We start from the raw sequence: 10,559 nt of genomic DNA, 5'->3' as shown, positions 1-10,559 counted from the left end.
CTTTCTTCAAATTTCTTCAACTGGTGATATTTCGACTGGATATTTTCAGTATTTACACATTTCAAATTGCTTAAGAATATACTTTGGGAAAAATGGCAAAATCTCACTGTTACAGTAGAAACAAATTACTTTTAAAAATTGCAACTGATCTGTAAAGTGATTTTAAATGCCTGTTTAGGTAGAGATAATATAGAGCAAATATTGATAATTGATTTTTATCAAACGATGGGATAACTTTTCATTCAAACACAGTATTAACATGTAGGAAAAATTAAACTAAAATATTTTTATGCAAAAATTGATTGATTGTGGCATGTTCTATTTTCACACTATATAGTCTTTTCCTTAAGAACAACATTCTTTGCTTTATGGCATAGATCCAAATGATTCCATTTTTTTCCTATTACTCATTATGGATGGAGTAGTATACCAGAAATAAGCGAAATACTGATTAGATTTGAAGGAGCACTGCACCCTGATTTTCTAGCAGCATAATCAACAATAGCCAAACTATGGAAAGAGCCCAAATGTCCATTGACTGATGAATGGATAATAAAGATGTGGTGTATGTACACAATGGAGCATTACTCAGCCATCAAAAAGAATGAAATCTTGCCATTTACAATGATGTGGGTGGAGCTAGAGTGTATTATGCTAAGCAAAATAAGCCAAAGAAAGACAAATATCCTATGATTTCACTCATATGGGGAATTTAAAAACAAAACAGATGAACATATGGGAAGGGGAAAAAAAAGAGAGAGAGAGAGCGAGGAAAGCAAACCATAAGAAACTCTTAATGATAGAAAACAAACTGGGGTTTGATGGAGGGTAGTGGGTGGGGGTGGGCTAAATGGGGGATAGGTATTAAGGAGGGCACTTGTTGGGTTGAGCACTGGGTGTTATGAATTACCCAAATGATGAATCGCTAAATTTTCCTAAAACCAATATTACACTGTATGTTAATTGACTAGAATTTAAATTAAAAATCTGAAAAAAAGAAATATACGGGGTCCCAGTACTCTGAAGTCTTTCATTAATTTAAATATATCTTTTAAAGCCTCCAGTCATCAAACTAATCTTACATTCAGTGTTCACCTGAAAAGAATGGGGATTCAGATTTCTCCTCATGTTCCAGTTAGATGTCGTTCCCTCAAATAGTAATTGTCAAATCTAGTGTTTGTCTTTCAGTTTTTTGTCTTGTGTGTAAGGATCTTAAAAGTTGCTACCCTATCCTAACAAGAAATAAAAAACTGATCAAATTGAAAAATCATCCACTCAGATTTGAAATAGTAGTGAGGTCAAAGGGCAAACTGGTTGCCCCAAAATTGAGACAATCAGGTGAATAAAAGGAGTCACTTCTTACTAGAGCAGAAACCTCTGCAGGAACCAGTGGCAGAGTAGGAAAAACTATACCATAATTCACAAATTGCTAGAGGCTAGGTGTGGAAAGATCTGAGAGTTAAAAAATTCAAGGAGACTCAATAATAGTGGCCCCCATACTTTTGTGGCTTTTAATTTCAGAAACTAGACCAAATTCTCACATTAAGTATTGGAGAAAATCCCATTGTGCCAGAGGGGATTCTCTTTTCCCATGTAGGAAAGAGAAGTATCCAACTCAAGCCAGATGTAGCCTTCCAACTGAGAGAAGGAAAATACCCACTTCCAGCCCCCTTTAACCATCCTCTTCCATCTAAGAGGGGATAGGAGAACTGAGAAATGATTGCGAAATTTACAGTACATAGGCATAGGCTACAGTACAGGCATAGGCTCACTAAAAGACTAAGACTGAATCATAGGACTATAGAATGTTTAACCTCCCCCTGCCCCCAACAACTTCCCATCGCATTACTAAAGGCCTATTTACAGTAGTTCCTTATACCCAGTACATCATGTCTAACTATTAAGAAATAAATTACAAGGCACATTAAAGGCAAAGAAACACAATTTAAGAGACAGAGAAAGCATTAAAACCAGGCATGGCAGGGATACTGCAATTATCAGACTATGATTAATATTTTAAGCAATCTAATGGATAGAGTAGACAGTATGCAAGAGCAGATGGGCAATGTAAACAGATTTCAAAATTTTGAGAAAAAAACAAAAAGAAATGCCAGAGGTCAAAAACACTGTAACAAAATTGATGAGTGCTTTAATGGGTTAATCAGTAGACTCAACTTGGCTGAAGGAAGAATTTCTGAGTTTGAGGATATTTCAATAGAAATCTCCAAAACTGTAAAGCAAAGAGAAATATGATTAAACAAACAAACAAAAACAGAACAGAATATATAAGAACTGTGGGACAACTATAAAAGATGTAACATGTGTAATGGAAATAAGAGGAGGAGAAAAGAGAACAGAACAGAAGAAATATTTGAAACAATAATGACCGAGAATTTCCCTAAATTAATTCCAGACACCAAATGACAAATCTGAGATGCTTAGTGAGTACCAAGAAGGATAAATGCCATAATAATCTGTATGCAGACATATCATATTTAAACTGCAAAAAGTAAAAAAAAAATAGTTTGAAAGAAGTCAGAGTAAACATCTTAATTATAGAGGAAAAAGAATAAGAATTATATCCAGGCTCTCCAAAGCCATGGAAAAAAAAATAGAGAATAGAATGAAATAATGAGTATTGACAAAAAAAACACCAATCTAGGATTCTGTGCCCTGTGAAATTATCCTTCAAAAGTGAAGGATAAACAAAGACTTTCTCAAACAAACAAAAGTTGAGAGAATGTGCCGCCAATAGACTTGCTTTGCAAGAATTATTAAAAGAGGGTCCTTTTTTAAAAAAGATTTTATTTATTTATTTGAGAGAGAGAGAGAGCGCGCAAGTGAGGGGGAGGGGCAGATGGAGGTGTACAAGCAGACTCCCTACTGGGCAGGGAGCCTGACGCGTGGCTAGATCCCAGGACTCTGGGATCATGACCTGAGCCAAAGGCAGACACTTACTGACTGAGCCATCCAGGTGCCTTTGTTTCTTATTCTTAATTTATCAAACAGAACAGTAGTAATGAATTCAATTATGTATACTTATGTGTGATAGAAGTGAATGACAGCAATGATCCAAAGGCCTATAGGGAAAAATTAGGATTATTTTATTATGAGGTATTCACACTACCTGTAAAATAATATAGTGTTATTTGAAAGTGTACTTGGATTATTTATTAGCGTATATTGCAAACTCTAGGGCCATCACTAAAAACAGCTTTAAAAAAGGAGCATTACTATTATGCTAAAAATATAGAATCATATAAAATAATCTATTAAAGCCAAACTTTCAGAAAAATAGTGGAAGACTATATAATAGAAACAATAACAAGAAATAGAAACAATGAATGTGTGCAAAAAATAGAAAATGTTAACAAATAGATAGCATTAATCCAAATATATCAATAATCATTTTGAGTGTCAGTGGTCCAAATGCACCAAATAAAACACAGAGATTGTCAGATGTATCAAAAGCAAGACCCAAATATTTATCATACACGAGAAACCCACTTTAAATATAAATATGATATAAATTAAAATTAAATGAATAGAGAAAAATGTCTCATGCTAACACTAATAAAAAGAAAACAGAAATAGCTATATACATGTCAAATAAAAAAGACTTCAAAGTAGAAGGCGGTATCAATGATAAAGAGGGGCATATGATATGTAATGATAAAGAAGACATGACAATTCTTAGCATGAGAATTAACACATGAGCCAAAAACTGATAGAGTTGTAAGGAGAAATAAATAAATCCACTATTACGTTGGAGACTTCAACAGCATTCTGTCAGAAATGGACAGATCCAACAAGCAGAAAATCAGTAAGAACATAATAAATCAACACAATGATTAACTGGATGTAATTGACATCTGTAGACTACTTTATCCAACAGTAGCAGAATATACACTCTTCTCAAGCTTTCATGGAACATTCATCAAGCTAAAACACATTCTGAGCCATAAAACATACCTTAATATATTTAAAATAATAGAAGTCAAACAATATCTGTCTTGGATCATAATGGAATTATACTAGAAATCAGTAAAAGAAGATACCTGGAAAATCCCCAAATACTTGGAGATTAAACAACACACTTCTAAATAACATGTGGGTCAAAGAAGAAATCTCAAAATAAATTTTAAAATGTTTTGAGCTAAATGAAAATGGAAACACAACTCATTAATTCCTGTGGGATATAGTAAAGTAGTCTATAAATGGAAATTCATAGCATTGAATTCATATTAGAAAAGGTGAAGAATCAAAAATCAAATATTTAAGCTTCTACCTTACAAAACTAGAAAAAGAATAGCAAATTAAATCCAAAATAAGCAAGAGAGAAGAAATAATAAAAATTAGAGCAGAAATCAATGAACTTGAAAAGAGAAAATCAGGAGAGAAAATCAATGAAACCAAAAACTGGTCTTTGAAAAGATCAATAAAATCAATAAGCTTCTCATCATGTTAACTAAGAAAAAAAGAGAGAGGACACAAACTACTAATATTAGAAATGAAAGAGACATCATTACAGAACCCATGAATATTAAAAGCAAAATAAAGGAATACTATGGCCAACTGTATGCCCACAAATTTGACAATCTAGTTGAAATGGACCAGTTCCTTGAAAGACACAATCTGTTAAAACTCAAAAGAATAAATAGACAATATGCAAAATATTATTTCTACTAAATATATTGAATCAATAACTCTCCAAAATATACATCGTGAGGTCCAGGTGGTTTTACTGGTGAATTCTACCAAGTATTTAAGGAAGAATTTATACCAATTCCCTACAATCTCTTTCAGAAGATTGAAGTCGAGGGAGTACTTTCTAATATATTTTATGAGGCCAGCAATACCCTAATACCAACCAGACAAAGATATTACAAGGAAAGAAAATTACAGACCAATATCTCTCATGAACATAGATGCAAAAGTCTTCAACAAAATATTAGCAGATAGAATCAAGCATAGTATAAAAATAATTACACACCATGACCAAGGGAAATTTGTCCAAGATATGTGAGGCTGATTCAACATGTGAAAGTCAATTAAAGTAATCAATCCATCACATCAACTATCTAAGGAAAAAAAAGACATATGATCATATCAATAGATGCAGAAAAAGCATTTAAAAAACCTACAACACTCACTCATAGTAAAAACTCAGTAAACTAAACATACAGGGAAATCCCCAACTTGATAAAGAATGTTTACAAAAACCTACAGTTAACATACTTAATGATGAGAAACTAGAAGATTTCCCACTAAGCTTTCCCCTGTTTGTCCACTAAGACCAGGAGCATATCCCCCCTCACCACCCCTTTTCAACATTGTACTATAATTCCTAGATAATGCAGTAAGACTACATAGAAAAGGACATAAAATGAAAGGAATGAAAATTACTGATTGGAAGAAAGAAATCAAGCTTTCCTTTTTCACAGGTTACATAATTATCTATATAGAAAATCCAAAAAAAAATCAACAAAACCTCCTGGAACTTATAAGGGATTATAGAAAATTTGCAGTATACAGAATTGATATAAAAGTCAGTTGCTTTCCCATATACCAGCAATGAACAAGTGGAAATTAAAAACACAATACCATTTATGATAGCACCCTAAATATGAAAACTTATATATAAATCCAACAAAATGAAAACTGTAAAACTTTGATGAATGAAATTAAAGAAAAATTAAATAAATGGAAGTTAGTCCATGTTTATAGATGTGAAAATTCAGTATTGTCAATATGTTAGTTTTTCCCAAAATGATCTGTAGATTCAGTACAATCCCAATAAAAAACCTAGCAAGATTAATGTGAATATCAACAAACGGATTCTAAACTTTATATGAAAAAACAAAAGACCCAGAATACCCAACACAATATTAAAGAAGAATAAAGTTGGAGGACTGACAGTACATGATCTCAACATTTACTATAAAGCTACAGCAATCAGGACAGTATGGTATTGATGAAAGAATAGAAAATAGATCTCTAGAACAGAAGACAACCCAGAAATAAACCCACATAAACTGATTGACAAAAGAGCAAAGGCAATATAATAGAGCAAAGATAGTCTTTCAACAAATGGTGCAACAATAGGATGCAAAAAATAAAATGAATCTAGACACAGAAATTACACCTGTCACAAAAATTAACTCAAAGTGGATCGTAGGTCCCAATGTAAATTGCAATACTATAAGGCTTCTGTTACATAGAAGAAAGTTTAGAATACCTTAGGTTTGATGATGACTTTTTAGATGCTGCACCAAAAGCACCATCCAGGAAAGAAAGACTTGATAAGCTTCACTTCATTAAGAATTAAAAAAAAATCTGTTATGTGAAAGACACTGTCAATAGAATGGAAAGATAAACAACAGACTGGGAGAAAAATTTGCAAATGAAAAATCTGATAAAGGACTCTTATCTAAAATATATTAAAACTCAATAAAAAGAAAATGAAAAATCCAATTAGGTCAAAAACCTTAACAGACAACTCACCAAAGATATATGGGTAGAAAATAACCATTGAAAGTAACTCACTATCCTATGTCATCAGGGAAGTAAAATCAAAACGAGTTGCCCCTATCCACCGGTTAGAATGGCCAACATCCAAATACTGACAATACCAAATACTTACCAGGTTGTGGAGCAACAGGAGTTCTTACTTATTGCTGATGAGAATGCAAACAGCAGAGACACTTTGTAAGACAGTTTGGTGGTTTCTTACAAAATTAAACATGCTCTTACAGTGTGTTCTAGCAATCATGCTCCATGGTATTTATTTAGTATTTACTCTTTGGTATTGAAAACTTATATCTACACACACACAAAAGACCCACATGAATATTTACAGCAGCTTTGTTCATAACTGCCAAAACTTTGAAGTGACCAAAATGCTTTTCATTAGATGAATGGATAAATAAACTGGTACACCCAGACAATGGAATATTATTCAGCACTAGAAAAAAATGAGCTGTCAACCCATGAAAACACATGGAGGAAACTTAAATGCATATTACTAAGTGAAAGAAGCCAGTCTGAAAAGCCTGCATACTTATATGATTCCATACTATATGATTCCAAAAGGCAATCCATAGAGAAATAAAAGCATTGCTATTTGAGGCTGGAGGGGAGGGAGGGATGAATAGTCAGAGCACAGAGAATTGTTAGAACAGTGAAACTACTCTGTATGTTATTATAATGGTAGACATATGTCATGCTACATGTGTCCAAACCCATAGAGCATACAATATCATGCATGACCCCTAATATAAACTGTGGACTTTGTGTGAAATAATGTGTCAGTATAAGTTCATCAGTTGTAACGAATGCACCACTCTGCTGTGAGATGTTGATGGAGGGGAAGCTGTGAGTGTAGGGGGGCAGGGAGTATATAGGAACTTTCTGTGCTCCTACCTGTATTGCTATGAAACTAAAGCTGCTCTAAATGTATTCTATTAGGGAAATCAGTGTGTTTCGGATTCTCACGGGAATCTGTTAAGTATATACCCAGAGATTCAGATTCAGTAGACCTCAATAGAGTCAGAAATTTATATTTTAAACAAGCACCCTGTTAATTCTGATGAAGGATTTCTGGCACACACACATTGAAAAAAAGCTTATTTTAGAGCTTTTCTAAAAACCATAACTGAATTCATTAAATCTTTAATGCTACTTTTTCTTATGATGTAAACAAGTGTGAAAATTTCAATTAATTATTGGAAGACTTGGGACTAGGAAAGGAAAACAGGGCTCCTGGGTGGCTCAGTCAGCTAAGCATCCAACTTTCGATTTTGGCTCAGGTCATGATCTCAGGGTTTTGAGATATAACCGTACATCTGGCTCCACGGTAGTGTGGAGCCTGTTTAAGATTCTCCCTCTCCCTCCACCCTTACCCCCCAAAAAGAAAGGAAAACAAATCAGTCACACTATGCTATTTTTTTACACATATTTTTTTCAGAGGGATTATCTCTAACATGTCAAGAAATTGGACAGTTTTCAAGTTATATAATTAAATATTTTTATTAAAGAATGTTCAAACTATACTTGTGAATAATGTATCCATTACTCTTGTAGGAAGTACAGCTATTAATTTGGTCTCATTAGCAAAATCTCTGCCACTGCAGATTATCTGCAACAGATTCAATTTCTTTAACTCTACTTTTTAAACTCTCATACCAAGAATAACTGATATCCTTTGAGTAGGATTCCTCTTCAGTGATATGGAGCTCTCATTCATAAAGCAAGTGATCCCTTCCTACCAGAGAAATAATAGGAATAAGAGAAATTGTAATTTGCATCCCCACTTGAGAAACTCCAGGAGCTGAAATATGCATAGCCTTTCTGGATCTCACATTTAGAAGGATAGAAAATACAGGGAAAGTAACAGAAATACATTTCTCTGATGAAATGGAGACTTTAAATGATACCCCTTTACATTGTTTTAATTCCTTGTGTACAAATATCACTACTATATATTTCATCGTTCAAAAATCCCGATATAGCTCATTGATAAGGTGTAATCCTGGGTAACTGACTTGGTTCTGGTATTCATTTCTTAGGAAGGCCTTATTGTAGTTTGTTGGAAAGATAGTGTATACAGTGAGTTACATCCCTGCTACAACTGTAGCTCTACTGTTTGTGTGTGTGTGTGTGTGTGTGTGTGTGTGTGTGTGTTTGTGTGTGTTGACATTTAGGATTTATTTTCCTCTGTAGATTTCTATGTGTAAATGCTTATTTAAAAATAGGCTAGGATACTATATATGCTGCCTTGCATTCTGATTTTTACACTTGTTTTGTAATCAGAAAAAAATAAATCTTTTTTGAATTGAAGTATAGTTGATACACAATATTATTAGTTTCACATGCACAGCATAGTGATTTGACAATCACATATATTACAAAATACTTACCATGATAAATGTAGTTACCATCTATTACCATACAACATATTACAATATTATTGACTAATTCTATTCTATACCTTTCATCCCCATGACTTATTTATTTTATAACTGGAAATCTGTAGCTCTTAATCTCATTCACCTATAGCAACTCTACATTTTATTAGGTTAATGGGCAAAAAATTTCCTTACTGAGTCATAATTATACCATCTGAAAAAGAGGAATGATAATAATAACCTTTCAGGATTACTAAGAATAATATAGGTAGTGTATGTAAATGCTTAACCACAGTAAATGTGACTAATATATAGTTATTATTATTTACATTGTTTATATCACCGTTGTAAAACATTATAATCAAATATGCACATTTAAAAATTTTTATAATTTGAAAAAATAAAGAATTAAAAATTAAACCTTGTCACAAAATGCTTTACTCTGAAACAAGAAGTACATTGATGGTTTTCATATTTTCAATATTAGTAAGCATTGTGTGAGGTTATAACTTTAGTACCGGCATTAAGTGTATGAATGTGTTGTGTACTTGTGACTTTAAAAATTATTTAGTTTCCTTTTACTCAGTGGCACAAAGATATTTGTTTTGCTTATGATGCCTGTTATAAAATGCTTATTAATAGCAAGTGTCAAGTTTGACAGCTCTTGATATGCACTGTGCATTAGGTGGTCATAGCAGTAACATGTCAATAGATCTAAAAATGATATAATAATTGCCTGTAAATAACTTACAAGTGGCTTGTGTCAGTCAACATTCAGATTGATGTCAACAGGGGAAAATACTACAATTATCAAACATTAATGGATTTAGATTTTTTGTTATAATTATGGGGTGAATTTTTGTTATCTATTCTTTAAATACTGCCATCACCAATTAATTCACATTTTGTTGAGAAAATGATGATGTATGTCTTCACGCGAGTCAAGAGGTGTAACTCCATTATCATGAATTTAAATTTTTAAAAAATGGGAAGTCAAAACTTTGGTCAAGAAAAAGGAATGGGTAAGATAATAGCAGCACATGCATTATAGACAAAATAATATTGCCAGATGTTCAGTAATAACAAGTATCCTTCCCCGGTAATTGCATTTCAGGGAGGCTTCCATTAAAAAATTACAGCTTAGTCTATGCTTAAAGATCTCAGATGTTGCTATTTTAATGTTCAGCTTTGGGAATAATATTTTTAAACTGATAAGAACAGATACTAACTACACTTGATCTTAGCCAAAAGACCAGGAAGAGATTGCATAATATTTTTAAAGCTGAAGTTTGAATGATTAACATAAACAACTTAAAAGATTCTAAAATGTTCACTATTCATTTTTCCGTAATTAATAATTAATACACTAATAAGTACTGTTCTATAATTTTATTTCATATAATGTTTTAACAGTTTGAAAAAATTTCAAGTTCTTCTCTCTCAATGAAAATGAATTTAGTGTATATGGCGGCAAAGAGGTGCACTGCTTGCTTGCTTTTCCTTCAAGGAAAAACCTGCCATTAAAGTGCAAATGGTGTAATTAGCTGACAGACTCCATTTGTTAGTGGATTCAGGACGCTTTTCCTTTTCTGCTTTCAAGCTGAGGCTGTACTCTCTCCAGGCAGCCCCAACCCAATGATTGAGCATGGGCCT

General features: G+C 32.9%; 1 non-coding gene across 1 annotated transcript; it reads right to left on the bottom strand.

Annotated features, from left to right (window-relative positions):
- Positions 1 to 9,985: 9,985 nt before the first annotated feature.
- On the bottom strand, positions 9,986 to 10,170 carry LOC117804522. The gene has a single exon (XR_004629005.1). It is a non-coding gene; the product is annotated as a U2 spliceosomal RNA (small nuclear RNA).
- Positions 10,171 to 10,559: the final 389 nt, after the last annotated feature.

The sequence above is a fragment of the Ailuropoda melanoleuca genome, chromosome 11 (genome assembly GCF_002007445.2).
Source record: "Ailuropoda melanoleuca isolate Jingjing chromosome 11, ASM200744v2, whole genome shotgun sequence".
In the NCBI taxonomy this organism is placed as follows: domain Eukaryota; kingdom Metazoa; phylum Chordata; class Mammalia; order Carnivora; family Ursidae; genus Ailuropoda; species Ailuropoda melanoleuca.
The sequence above is the reverse complement of the archived record's forward strand: the minus strand, read 5'-3'. Positions and strand labels throughout refer to the sequence as shown.